We start from the raw sequence: 14,320 nt of genomic DNA, 5'->3' as shown, positions 1-14,320 counted from the left end.
CTGTGCTTTGGCCTCAGTCCTGCTCCTCTCGTGTTTACGAGGCTCATGAGGAATGTGGCAAAATTCCTCCATCTATCGGGAATCCGAGCCTCCCTGTACTTGGACGACTGGCTTCTCAGAGCATCGTCCAGTCATCGCTGTCTGCAGGATCTACATTGGACGTTGGGTCTGGCCAAGGAGTTGGGACTTTTGGTCAACCTAGAAAAGTCCCAACTGATCCCATCCCAGACTATTCTATATTTGGGGATGGAGATTCGCAGTACAGTTTTTCGGGCTTTTCCGTCTGCCACCCGAATAGAACAAGCCCTGCTCAAAGTCCAACTAATGCTGAAAAGAGAACGTTGTTCAGTCAGGAGTTGGATGAGTCTCGTAGGGACTCTCTCATCCCTGGAGCAGTTTGTCTCGCTAGGGAGACTACACCTTCGGCCTCTCCAGTTCCATCTAGCCTCTCACTGGAACAAGGACAAGACGTTAGAGACGGTATCAATCCCAGTCTCCGAACCAGTAAAGGCATGCCTGAAATGGTGGGACAGCAATATCAGTCTGAGAGAGGGACTATCCCTAGCAGTCAAGAACCCAAACCACGTGTTGTTCTCTGACGCGTCGGATTTGGGTTGGGGTGCGACCCTGGACGGTCGGGAATGCTCGGGTCTGTGGACCTCGTCAGAAGAGCATGCACATCAACGGCAAGGAGCTTTTAGCAGTCCACTTGGCCTTGATGAAATTCGAAAGCTTTCTTCGAAACAAAGTGGTAGAGGTCAACTCAGACAACACCACAGCTTTGGCGTACATCTCCAAGCAAGGAGGCACACACTCCCTCACGCTGTACGAGATCGCAAGGGACCTTCTCATATGGTCAAGAAATCGAGGCATCTCCCTGTTGACGAGATTCATCCAGGGGGACTTGAACGTCTTGGCAGACTGTCTCAGTCGGAGGGGTCAGGTGATACCCACGGAATGGACCCTCCACAAGGACGTGTGCATGAGTCTTTGGGCGACTTGGGGTCAACCCACCATAGACCTCTTTGCCACCTCGTTGACCAAAAGGTTACCAATCTATTGCTCACCAGTCCCAGATCCAGAAGCAATCCACATAGACGCGTTTCTACTGGATTGGTCTCATCTGGACTTATATGCATTCCCACCATTCAAGATAGTCAACAAGGTACTGCAGAAGTTCGCCTCTCACGAAGGGACAAGGTTGACGTTGGTTGCTCCCCTCTGGCCCGCGAGAGAGTGGTTCACCGAGGTACTTCAATGGCTGGTAGACATTCCAAGAAGTCTTCCTCTAAGGGTAGATCTCTTACGTCAGCCCCACGTAAAGAATGTTCATCAAAGCCTCCCCGCGCTTCGTCTGACTTCCTTCAGACTATCGAAAGGCTCTCAAGAGCTCGAGGCTTTTCGAAGGAGGCAGCCAGTGCGATTGCGAGAGCTAGGAGAGCTTCTACCATCAGAGTATACCAGTCGAAGTGGGAAGTCTTTCGAGACTGGTGCAAGTCAGCATCTGTGTCCTCTTCCAGTACCTCTGTAGCCCAAATCGGAGATTTTCTTTTACATCTGAGAAATGTTCGCTCCCTCTCAGCTCCCACGATTAAGGGCTACAGGAGCATGTTGGCTTCGGTCTTTCGTCATAGAGGCTTAGATCTTTCCAACAATAAAGATCTCCAAGATCTCCTTAAGTCTTTCGAGACCTCTAAGGAACGTCGTTTGGCAACTCCTGGATGGAACTTAGACGTGGTCCTAAGGTTCCTCATGTCAGACAGGTTTGAGCCATTACATTCAGCCTCCCTGAAGGATCTCACCCTCAAGACGCTTTTCCTAGTGTGCTTGGCTTCGGCTAAAAGGGTCAGTGAAAATCATGCCTTCAGTAAAAACATCGGCTTTTCTACAGAAAAAGCCACATGTTCACTTCAACTTGGTTTCCTGGCCAAAAATGAACTGCCTTCTCGTCCTTGGCCTAAGTCCTTTGATATACCTTGCCTGTCAGAGATCGTAGGCAACGAACTTGAAAGAGTGCTGTGTCCAGTTAGAGCTCTCAAGTTCTACTTAGCTCGTACTAAGTTCTTACGAGGTGGATCTGAGGCATTATGGTGCTCAGTTAAGAAACCATCATTGCCTATGTCAAAGAATGCTTTGTCATATTTTATCAGATTTTTAATACGAGAGGCTCATTCTCACTTGAATGAAAAAGACCGATGCTTGCTTAAGGTTAAGACGCACGAAGTAAGAGCTATAGCAACTTCCGTGGCCTTTAAGCAAAATAGATCTCTGCAAAGTATTATGGACGCGACCTTTTGGAGAAGCAAGTCGGTATTCGCGTCATTTTACTTAAAAGATGTCCAGACTCTTTACGAGGACTGCTACACACTGGGTCCATTCGTTGCAGCGAGTGCAGTAGTGGGTGAGGGTTCTACCACTACATTACCTTAATTCCAATATCCTTTTAATCTGTCTCTTGAAATGTTTTTAATCTTGTTTTTGGGTTGTACGGAAGGCTAAGAAGCCTTTCGCATCCTGGTTGATTTGGCGGGTGGTCAAATGTCATTTCTTGAGAGCGCCCAGATTAGGGGTTTGATGAGGTCCTGTTGTATGGGCTGCAGCCCTTGATACTTCAGCTCCTGGGAGTCTTTCAGCATCCTAAGAGGATCGCTGGGCTTCGTGAGGAAGACAGACTAACAAGGCAGAGTAATCGTCTAAGTCAACTTCCTTACCAGGTACCTATATATATTTGGGTTTTGTTATGATATAACTGTCAAAAACTCTAAGCATATACGCTGTATACTTAATTAATTCTGGTCTCTACCCACCACCATGGGTGTGAATCAGCTATTATATATTCACCGGCTAAGTTAAATATTTAAAAATGATATTTTAATTATAAAATAAATTTTTGAATATACTTACCCGGTGAATATATAAATTAAAGGCCCCCCCTTCCTCCCCGATAAAGACCCAGCGGGATGAGAAGAATTGGAGCTGTTTACATGTATATGCGGTATCTGGCCGATAGTTGGCGCTGATGGGCACACCCGCAACCTTCATAGCGATCGCTCGCGAGTTTTTGTGTTTTTCTGTCGAGCCGCCGGAGCGTCAACTATTATATATTCACCGGGTAAGTATATTCAAAAATTTATTTTATAATTAAAATATCATATTCTATAAAAAAATTAGCCTCTTCCTATTTCATTTGGGTACCCAAAAAAATTCATGAAATTTGGACAAATTTTTTTGGCCAAAAAAATTTACCCTTTTTTTCTCATTTCAGATCTTGACTTCTTTGGGTCCAACTCATTTCCAGCAATTACACGCTGTTGCTTTGCCATCTAAGAAGGTGTCCCTAAAGGGATTTATGTGTATATGTATATTTCTATTTTTTGTGAATATTTACGTCAAGTCTTTTTTTTGTATACTTAAATTTTTAATATATTTCCAATAAATAGTTATTTTGTAGATGGGTATCATTTATATTTTCAGTAGTTTTTAGCATTCTTTGAAGTATTTTTAGCAAGTCAAACAATACAGATTGATGCATAACTAAATTTTTCCTGAATTTTTTTTGGAGTCGGGGTCGTTCACGACCGAGTATACCCTTAAAGGGGTGTCCGAGTAGCATACCTATCTAGGGTTAAGAGACCTCCCTTCGAACCATTACGCCAGGCCTCCGATCGCCACCTGTCTTGGAAGACGGCTTTCCTGCTCGCTTTGGCTTCGGCCAAGCGAGTTAGTGAACTTCATGGTCTCTCGTACGACATCGCCCATTCAAGGGGATGGGGGGAGGTAACGTTCAGGTTCGTCCCTGAGTTTGTTGCCAAGACTCAGAATCCTGGAGTGCCGGATCCTCGATTCGACTTTCAGGATCGCGAGTCTCCGTTCTGTAACAAGCGACCCAGACCAGCTGCTACTATATCCAGTGAGGTGTCTGAGGTACTACTGTACTGGAAGAGAACAGCTGCAGTCCGTCCTCAAGTGCGAGCATTGTTTGTAAGCACAGGCAGGCCGAAGAGGAGGGTCACCAGGAACACCATATCAGCTTGGATTCGAAGGGTTATCCACCACGCCTTGAATCCAGACCCTCCTCCGTCACGTCGCCCTAGGGCACACGATGTCAGGGGTGTTGCTACGTCCCTGGCCTTCAAGAGAAACTTCTCTGTGACGCAGGTGCTTCAAGCTGGGGTCTGGAAGCGTCAGACAACCTTCACAGCCCACTACCTGCAGGACGTGACCCACAGGAGCCTCGATACGTTTTCTATCGGCCCTGTGGTGGCTGCACAACAGCTGGTCTAACCTCAGGCTCCTTTATGGACAAGTAGCAGTAGGTTGAGGGCGTTGTTACCCGGTTTTAGTCTGCGTGAATGAAAGAGTATGTCTGACCCTTACTTCTTTTTTCATTCTCCCCTCTCTTGGGGAAGCAGCATCCTGGTCCTCTCATAGCTGACCTCGACCTCTGCAGGTAACCCATGCTTCCTTGTGCTCCTAGTATTAAGCTTAATACTGTTGCGTCCCCCATACCCTGACGAGGTGGTATTGGGAACGTCCTATCCTAGATTCCTATCTAAAGGTCTCGAGGTCAACTTCATAGGACGAGTCACACTTTCCTCCACACACAACTTATGTAGGCCACTCGTTCCTAGCGATGCAAGGAACTTGTGAGGTGCAGGGGCTCCTTCTCTCAAGTGCTACTCACTGAGGGACGGAGTCCCCGGGCAAAGCCGAAGTCAGTAAGGCTGGGGACTTTCCACCCTTCCTAAGGGGTAAGTCACCCAATGTAAATAGCGTGGTTTGTATTTCGGTTACGGAACAAATGACAAATTTGGAGATAATTTGTATTTTTCCTAACCATACAAACCTTAGCTATTTACACATATTTGCCGGACAGCCCTGGCCCCCAAGTCAATTCCTACCTCTAAGTGAAGTGAAGCAAATCACCGGTGTGTGGGGGGGGAGGGGTAGCAAGCTATCCCTTCCCCTACCCCCGCTAACTAGCGCGGGGTAGTTAACCCTCGTTAAAAACTATTGGCTCGTCATTTCAGCTACGCTAAAAGGTAAACCCAATGTAAATAGCTAAGGTTTGTATGGTTAGGAAAAATACAATTTTAAATATTAAACTTAGCCGGTGAATATATAAATAGCTGACGTCTCCGACGGCCCGACAGATTCCAAAAAACTCGCGAGCGATCGCCATGAAGGTTGCGGGTGTGCCCACCAGCGCCGACTATCGGCCAGATACCGCATATACTTCTCAACCACTCCAGTTCTTCTCTGTCGGTGTCACCGACAACATTGGTTCCGCTCGCTCTAGACCTCGAGTTTTCTACCGAATTGGTGAAGTACTTTGTTTTGGTTTTATTGGCTTTTGCTGTGTTGGTTTGTTCCTTCAATAAAACTCTTGAAACCCTTTTTTGTTTTTTGTTGATGAACTTGGCTTTCCTTTGGATTTTCTCTGGTTTTTCATAATGGCTGACCCTTCTCCTGTATATCGCAAATGTGCGAAAGATTGTAACAAACGTCTTCCGAAAGCTTCTATCGACCCTCATACTGTTTGTGCTAATTGCCGGGGTAAATCCTGCCAATTAGGAGATAGGTGTGAGGAGTGTGTGGTTTTATCGGAGTTCGAGTGGTTAGAGTATGAAAAATATACTCGTAAACTCGAAAGAGATAGGGTGAGGAGAAGCTCGTCTAGATCTTTAGAATTTTCCTCCTCCCATGCCCCTGAACCTAATCCTTCCCCTGTAGTGGTAGTTTCTGAACCCCCTATTAGCACTCATGAACCTTCAATGCGCGATATGTTTTTAGCTATTCAAGCGTTGGGTGAGAAGGTTGAAACCTTAGCCTCGGACAGGAACCAGCTTATGTCCGATGTTAAGCTATTAAAGAGTCAAAGTGGTGAAGTGGAAAGTGCGCAAAATGTGTTTAGTGTTGCGACCGAGGGTTCGTCTGTTCATGCTTGTCGCTCCCCTAGTCCGAGACCTCTTTCAGGCTCCCCTGCACCAGGGAGAAGGAATGTCGTAGGACTTAAGGGAGCGAGAGGTGTAAACCGACGTACAGACGTTCCCTCCAAGGTATCAGACGTTTCTCATCAAGAACGTCCTTACCATAAGACGGGGGAGACTAAGTTCTCCTCGTCTTGCGACGATTTGCCACATAAGAAACCTTGGCGTAAGGTTTCTAGACCCTTAAAGCGCAAATCAGTCCCTTCAGGACAGGTCCAGCGTCCTGGCTGTAGCCATTGGGGCAGCTCTGACCATTTTCAGTCATCGGATGGCTGTTCGCCTGTTAAGCGAAAGCGTGACACGAAGTCCGAGGGTCTCGTTCGGTGCGATGATTTGCATACACAGACGTTGCCGACGTCACGGCCCGTTCCGACTCCCGTTGACCCGAAGTGGAGTGTCCTACAGGACATGCAGTCGAAACTTTCATCTTTAATGGAGGTTTATGAGCATGAACAGTTTCGTAAAGATCCTTTGCTTGCGGTTCGCCAGTCCGACAAGCGTGACTTTGGTCTTCAACCGCCTAAGCGAGTTTTTTCTCGTCCTTATGATGTTAGCGCTAACGTTATCGGTGCTGTTAAACGCGACTCTGTTCGTGTTCCTCGTCATTCACGTCAGTCACGTGACGTGGAACCCCCTTTGCCGCAGACTCAAGGTGACGTTCTGCAACTGTCGCCGCAGTCTCGAAGTGACGTTCGTCGGCCGACTCCGTTGCCCCGACGTGACGTTGAACGTCAGTCACCGCAGTCGGGTGTTGTTTTTCAAACTCAAACCCTGCAGTCTATGCAGCCCCGACGTGATGTCGAACGGCAGTCGACACAGTGTGTTGTTGTTTGTCAGTCTCAAGACTTTCAGTCTTTGCAGCCTCGGCGTGACGTCGTTACCTCAGCTGTTGCTGCGGCTCTGTCGCATGTTGACATAGCCTGTCAAGCGTTGCCTCCTCGGCATGTCTCTCCGTATCGCGAGACTCGGCCGTTGTCGGATGAGGTTCCTTCGGATGAGGAAGTCGTTGATCCCCTTCCAACTGATGTTCCTTTGGGGAATCTTTCGGATGGAGAGGAGCCTAGAGTTGCTCAGCCCTCCCTTGAATTTAAGAAGATCATGCTAATTTTTAAGGACCTGTTTCCTGATAATTTTGTGTCTGCTGCTCCTCGTTCTCCCCCATCTGAGTTCACGCTGGGCCTAGCTTCTTCGACTCCGTCGTTCACGAAGTTAGTGCTCTCTCGCTCTTCTAAGAGAGCTTTGCGTTTATTGGGCGACTGGTTAATGACCAGGAGGAATTTGGGGAAGTCCGCTTTTGCTTTTCCCCCTTTCAAACTGGCTTCTCGTGCGAGCGTCTGGTATGACACGGGAGAAGTTCTCGGCTTGGGAGTGCCTGCCTCTGCCCAGGGAGACTTCTCAAGCCTCGTAGACTCTCCTCGTCGTCTGGCCATGAGATGCTCGAAAGTTTGCTGGTCCTCTTCAGACCTAGATCATCTCCTCAAAGGAATTTATCGTGCCTTTGAGGTTTTCAATTTTTTGGATTGGTCTCTGGGAGCCTTGAGTAGGAAGGTCTCGTCAGCAGACTGTGATGTCTCTGTTCAAATTATGTCCTGCATGGACAAGGCTATTAGAGATGGCTCTAATGAACTTGCTGCTACTTTCACAGCAGGGGTTCTTAAGAAGAGAGAGACTCTTTGTTCTTTTCTGTCTGCAGGTGTCACTCCTTGTCAAAGGTCAGAACTCCTCTTTGCGCCATTGTCTTCTGCCCTGTTCCCGCAGCAGCGTATTAGAGATATCGCAGCGTCTCTTGTACAGAAGGACACTCATGATTTGATGGCCACGTCTGCTCGTAAGGCTGTACCTTCATCCTCTTATGTCAACAGACCTAAATTTGAAACTCCAGCGACAAGGTTTATCCCGCCTTTTCGTGGCAGAGCTCCCAGTAAGGGAGGCTCTCGTGCCGATAGTAAGCGGGGGAAGAAGAGAGGATCTAAATCCTCCCGTGGCAGAGTCTGACTGCCCACGTCCTCAGACAGCAGTAGGTGCCAGATTGACCAACTTCTGGCAGGCCTGGGAGAAGAGGGGTGCAGACCGGGAGTCTGTTTTGTTGCTGAAGGAGGGTTACAAAATCCCTTTTGTACGAAGACCTCCTCTAGTAAAAGATCCGATAGACCTCTCTCCCAGGTATCGAGAGGAGTCGAAGAGACAGGCATTACATCTGCAGGTGTCTCAGTTGTTAGAGAAGGGGGCGGTGGTGAAAGTCTCGGACCTTCAATCCCCAGGTTTTTACAACAGTCTCTTCCTGGTTCCAAAGAACACAGGAGGTTGGAGGCCAGTGCTGGATGTCAGTGCTCTCAACGTATTTGTTGTAAAAACAAAGTTTACGATGGAGACCACCAAATCCGTTCTAGCAGCAGTCAGAGAGGGGGACTGGATGGTCTCTCTCTACTTGCAGGATGCGTACTTCCACATTCCGATACATCCAGACTCTCAACCTTATCTAAGGTTTGTATACAGGAATGTGGTGTACCAGTTCCGAGCACTGTGCTTCGGCCTCAGCCCTGCTCCTCTTGTTTTTACGAGGCTCATGAGAAATGTAGCAAAGTTCCTACATTTGTCGGGGATCAGAGCCTCCCTGTACCTGGACGACTGGTTACTCAGAGCGTCGTCCCGTCATCGCTGTCTGCAGGACCTACAGTGTACTTTGGATCTTGCGAAGGAGTTGGGCCTCTTGGTGAACATGGAGAAGTCACAGCTGACTCCCTCCCAAACGATTCTCTATTTGGGGATGGAGATACAGAGTCTAGCTTTTCGAGCTTTTCCGTCTGCCAACAGGATCGAGCAGGCTTTGCTCAAAGTCCGTCTCGTGCTAGAGAAAAACCGTTGCTCTGTGAGAAGCTGGATGAGCCTCCTAGGGACGCTTTCATCCCTGGAACAGTTTATCTCTCTAGGGAGACTTCACCTACGCCCTCTCCAGTTCCACCTAGACTCCCATTGGAACAAGGAGTAAACTTTAGAGGCGGTCTCGATTCTGATCTCCGAACCAGTCAAGACTTCGGGAAGGTCTGTCTCTGGCAGTCAAGAACCCAAACCATGTGTTATTTTCAGACGCGTCGGATTTGGGTTGGGGGGCGACTCTGGCTACCACATGAAATTTTATTTCCTGTTTTGCTTCGCGTAGTGTTTGATGAAAACTGGAAGACTTCCAACCAGTGTAAGCAAGCAGGCTTTCAAACGACATTATCTGAAAGAAATTCAGAGACGAGGCAAATATTCTCGGATCATGACCTGCGGGTGTACTGTCTGGATCCGCTCTGCGTATAAAATAGGTGACTTTCGCCCTTATCTGTTTCAAGGATAACGTTGAACCAGAAGTCTCTCCCCTGAAAAGCTGACCTCCCTTAAAGTCTGAAGTTCTACGAAGATAGACCTTTAGGCATTCCACTGGGCAGAGGGATGCTTCTTCCTTCAGAGGGCAGATTCTCCAGGGACCCCATCTCTTAGTGGGCAGCTCGTTCTTGGCGAGGAACGTCGGGTCCGGAAAGAGGTTCAGTTCTCCGCTGTCTGTGAACTGAATGTGGCCATCATCCCTCGAGAGGGCCACTATTTCTCTAACTCTGGCTCCTGAGGCTAGTGCAAATATGAATATCACCTTTTGAGTCAAGTCTTTCAGCGAACAATCTTCATTGTTCAGGGTTGATGCTAGGTGAAGAACTTTATCCAAAGACCATGAAATGGGCTTTGGAAGAGCTGCAGGCCGAAGTTTAGCGCAGGCTTTAGGAATCTTGTTGAAGATTTCATTAGAGAAGTCTACCTGGAAGGCGTATGGTATTGGTCTGGCTAGGGAGGATTTACATGTAGTAATCGTATTAGCTGCTAAACCTTGTTTATGCAGATGGATGAAGAAGGACAAACATAAATCCGTAGAAATCTCCTCAGGTTTCTTCGCCTTGACATAGGCCACACATTTCTTCCAGGAAGACTCATATTGTCTTCTTGTTGACTTTGACTTGTATTCTTCTAAGAAGTTAATACTGTCTCTAGAAATCCCATACCGTTTCTTGACCGCTAGGGCGAGAAAATCATGAGATGAAGGTTCTGGGTTTTCTCTGATGAAGCGGAGACAGTCAATTTCTGCACTTGCCGAGTCAGAACTGGTTCCGGCAACTGGATCAGCTTCAGGCGTAGTTCCGTTATCAGAGGGAACCAAACGCTGTTGGGCCACTTGTGGGCCTCTGTTGCTGCTGTCCCCCAAAAGGATCTCAGTTTGTTGAGGACTTTCAACAGAAGGTTGGTTGGAGGGAACAGGTAGATCTTGGACCATCTGTTCCAATTTATGGACATTGCATCTATCGCTTCCGCTAGAGGATCCTCGTACGGGGCTACATACAGGGGTAGCTTCTTGTTGTCGCTCGTTGCGAAGAGGTCCTGAGAGTTTGCGTAATATGAAAGAAAATGATCTTGCGTCTAGAGACCATTCAGACTCTATCGGGTTGACCCTGGATAGAGCGTCCGCCGTCACATTGCGGAACCCTTGAAGGTGGACTGCTGACAAGTGCCATCTCTTCTTCTTGGCTAGACGAAGGATGGCCAATATCACTTGATTTATGTGAGGCGATCTCGAGCCTTGTCGATTTAGGCATCTCATTACTACTTCGCTGTCTAGAACCAAACGGATGTGGATTGAGCAGCAAAGTTTCAGCTTTTTCAGAGATAGAAAAACTGCCATGGCTTCCAGAAAATTGATGTGGAAGGACTTGAAGAGGGGAGACCAGGTTCCTTCGACTTTCCGATGATGAGAATGACCTCCCACCCCTCCATCGAGGCATCCGTATGAACGGTGACTACTGGAGGAGGTGGTTTCAAGGGTACCTTGTTTCTTAGGTTCTTGGCCTCAGGCCATGGCTTGAGTAGTGATCGCAGACGATTTGGTATCAGTCTTTGTAGATCTCTTCGAGCGTTTGATGCGTATTTTCTCCAAACTCCTGATGCATCTTTTAATTGTGCTCTCAATACTGGATCTGTCACTGAGGCAAACTGGAGGGACCCCAACACTCTCTCCTGTTGCCTTCTTGATATCCTGTTGGATTGAAGGAGTCTTTTGACAAATCCTGCTATCTCTTTCTCCTCTTTGATGGAATGGAAAGGCAGTGTGACTGTAGGTCTCAGTGAACACCCAGCCACTGGAACTTTTGAGCAGGAGAAAGCCGAGACTTTTTCAAGTTGATCTTGAATCCTAAGTGTTCCAGGAACTGGATCACTTCCTTGGAGGCTTGCATGCATTCTTCCTCGGATGCTTCCCACACCAGCCAATCGTCCAGGTAGGCTACCACCTGGATTCCTTTCAGGCGTAGTTGATGAATGACTGCATTCGCAAGCTTTGTGAATACCCTTGGGGCTATGTTTAGGCCAAAGGGCATGGCTCTGAAAACGTACTTTCTTTTCTGTAGTTTGAACCTTATGTAGGGGGAAACTTGACGGTTGATTGGAACATGCCAATATGCATCTGTCATGTCTATGGAGACTCTGAATGCCCGTCTGGGCAAAAGGGTCCTTATGTGCTGAAGCGTCAACATTCTGAACTTGTGGTTCACTATGAACTTGTTGAGTGGTGATAAGTCCAGAATGACTCTGAGCTTTTCCGAATCTTTCTGCGGAACACAAAATAGCCTTCCTTGAAATCTGATGGACTTTGCCTTCCGTATAACTCTTTTGTTCAAGAGTTCCTGAACCTATTCTTCCAGTACGGGGGTTGAGTGTTGGAAGAATTGAGGGAAGTTTGGTGGAGTTGAGCTCCAACTCCACCCTAGTCCTTTCTTGATTAGGCTGTGGGCCCAGGGATCGAAGGTCCAACGATCCCGGAAGTATAGAAGTCTCCCTCCTACCGGCAGCATCTCACTTGGAGTGCTGGTTGGAGGACTTGCCTCCTTGGTCACGTCCACCTTTGTTCCTCCTACATCTGAAGGGGCGTCTAGAGGATCCTCGAAAGGAACCTCGAGACTTCGTCCTAAAGGTAGTTGATTGCCTTTCAAATACTGGGGTGAACACGGGCGACTGGGTCGCCAGCGTTTGGGGCACCAGTTGAAAGGTGGTGGTTGGTTGGGCCACCGTCTGGGGCACTGTGGCCATGGGAAGCTGTTGCTGTTGCTTTGGCTGAGAGGGCACTCTTGGTCGTTTTGACTTGTTCTTCGGCTGGGGACCCTTATTAGCGGAAGAATCTTTTTTAGAGGACAAGCCCCATTTGGAGAGGAGATTCCTATTCTCTGAAGCGGCTTTGTCCACGACCTCTTTGACCACTTCACTTGGGAAGAGGTCTTTTCCCCAGATATTGGAAGCTATCAGCTTCCTTGGTTCGTGCTTCACTGTAGCAGAAGCGAACACGAACTCCCTACAAGCACTTCTGGCTTTAATAAAATTTTACAAATCCTTGGTGACTGTTGCCAAATGAGATTTGGCAAAGACCATGTACATATCTGGGGTATCTGGGATGCTTGCCATAGTCTCTAAGCCAGTCTGCAGAGACATGGAAGCAGAGAGACGTTCCTTAGTCTCCTGTTCCCTGCGCAGGAGAAACTCTGACAGCTTCGGGAAATCTTCGTTGAACTGCCGTCCAGCGATATCTGCCTCTAGCTTCCCAACTGTGAAGGTGTTATGGACATCCTTCCAGTCCTTATCATCTGAAGGGAAGGCGAGGGAAAAGGGTCTACACTCTTCCAGTGTAGGGCAAGGTTTCCCTGCCTCAACTGCCTTTAAGGCTGCCTTAAACCCTTTGTCCATAAAGGGGAAGGCACATTTAGGGTCAGCAATAAAGGATGGGTGCTTTTTGCTGAGAGCCGGCACCTTGGAACTAGTAAAGGCCCTCTCTTTCAAGGTGGTTGTATATAAGGCCTGTGCCTTAGATAGTTCAAGGACAATCGTCTCCTTCAGCTCTGTCTCCTCCTTGGATGCTGGCTCCGTCCTCAGACAGACATAGCAATCCGGATAGACCCCTTTACTAGGCCAAAACTCGATTTCCTCTACTGGAACTGTGCCCAGTTTCTTTGAGAGAAAGATCTTCCCCCCCCCCCGCGACATAGGCATATGCTCTGCGTACCTCCATGGGTTAACGTCAGAGAAGGCGGGGAGGTCCTTGACGTTTAGCTTCTTCAGGGAAAAACGTGACGCAACTAGCTGATGAATCTCCGTCCGGAAAGAGGCTTCTTTCTCGGACGATTTCTTCTGAATGTCCTGCACCATGGACAGTAGCAAGTGTAGCGTACTTGTAATGGAATCCAACTGGGGTGAGTTGGAGGAAGTTGAAGGTGTCGGTTCAGTCACCGCTGCAGATGATACCGAAATCGTTTCGGTTTTCTCGACTTCAGTCTCAGGAGGTATCTCATCCTCCTGTTCCAGTTCATCCACTAGGAGATTGTTCTCAGTCTCCTCCGAGACAACAGACATGTTGTTCTCTAATTGGATGCTCTGTAAGGCATCCAAAATGTCAGGTTCTACCGGAATCTGAACTAAGGGGATCTCAGGTTGAGCCTTGGGAACAATTGCATTCGCAGATGCCCTAGGGAAGAGACAATCCCTCATCCTTTCATTAGGAAGGTATGGGCCAGAGGTGTTCTTCTGAAAACCCCTGACCCAATTTTGCAGCGTGTCCCTTGCTGCATCCCTAGACTCAGTAGACTTTTTTTATCATCAAAAGCCTCTTTAACCAGATTGTCACAAACGGTACATACCTGTGGGTCCCAGTACTTGAGAGACCCTTTGGTGACTGCGCAGCGAGCATGGGCCCTGCACATGCCATGTCCGTAGAAGCTCTTACTACGAACCCTTTAAAGTTGTTCCCGCGCTCGGGATGCTCCTCCTGTAAAAAAAGAAAAGCTATAAGTATTCGGTGAAATTCTCAGATTTCAGCATACATATTTTAATTAATATTTTAATTAATATTAGCTTAGATAGAGTAAGCTAGAAAGTAGGAAAGACATCTACATGTGTTTCCTGTCCAGCCCATTGCTATGACCTCCTCCAATATTGAACCATAGATTCATAATCAATTCAAGGGGAAGATATCCTTGGATATAAAGTGTCTTCTTAACACAATCTTCCATGTTCAATATAGGGTATTAAATTAATGGGTAATAACGATTAATTGGTAGGCAGAATCACTCCCTAAAAGTGATGGTCTCACAATTGGCTGCCCATGAACCGCTTGTAGGTTGGAAAACTTTTGGGCTACAGCACTGACTGGCGGCGGCATGTCGCCAGTATTGCCGGGCTTGCCGGCATCTGCCAGGCCCGCCGGCATATGCCGGCCTAGCCGTCACATGCCGGCCTAGCCGACATATGCCAGGCCTATTCTGGGC

The sequence above is a fragment of the Palaemon carinicauda genome, chromosome 3 (assembly GCF_036898095.1).
Source record: "Palaemon carinicauda isolate YSFRI2023 chromosome 3, ASM3689809v2, whole genome shotgun sequence".
In the NCBI taxonomy this organism is placed as follows: Eukaryota; Metazoa; Arthropoda; class Malacostraca; order Decapoda; family Palaemonidae; genus Palaemon; species Palaemon carinicauda.
Note: the sequence above shows the minus strand (reverse complement) of the source record.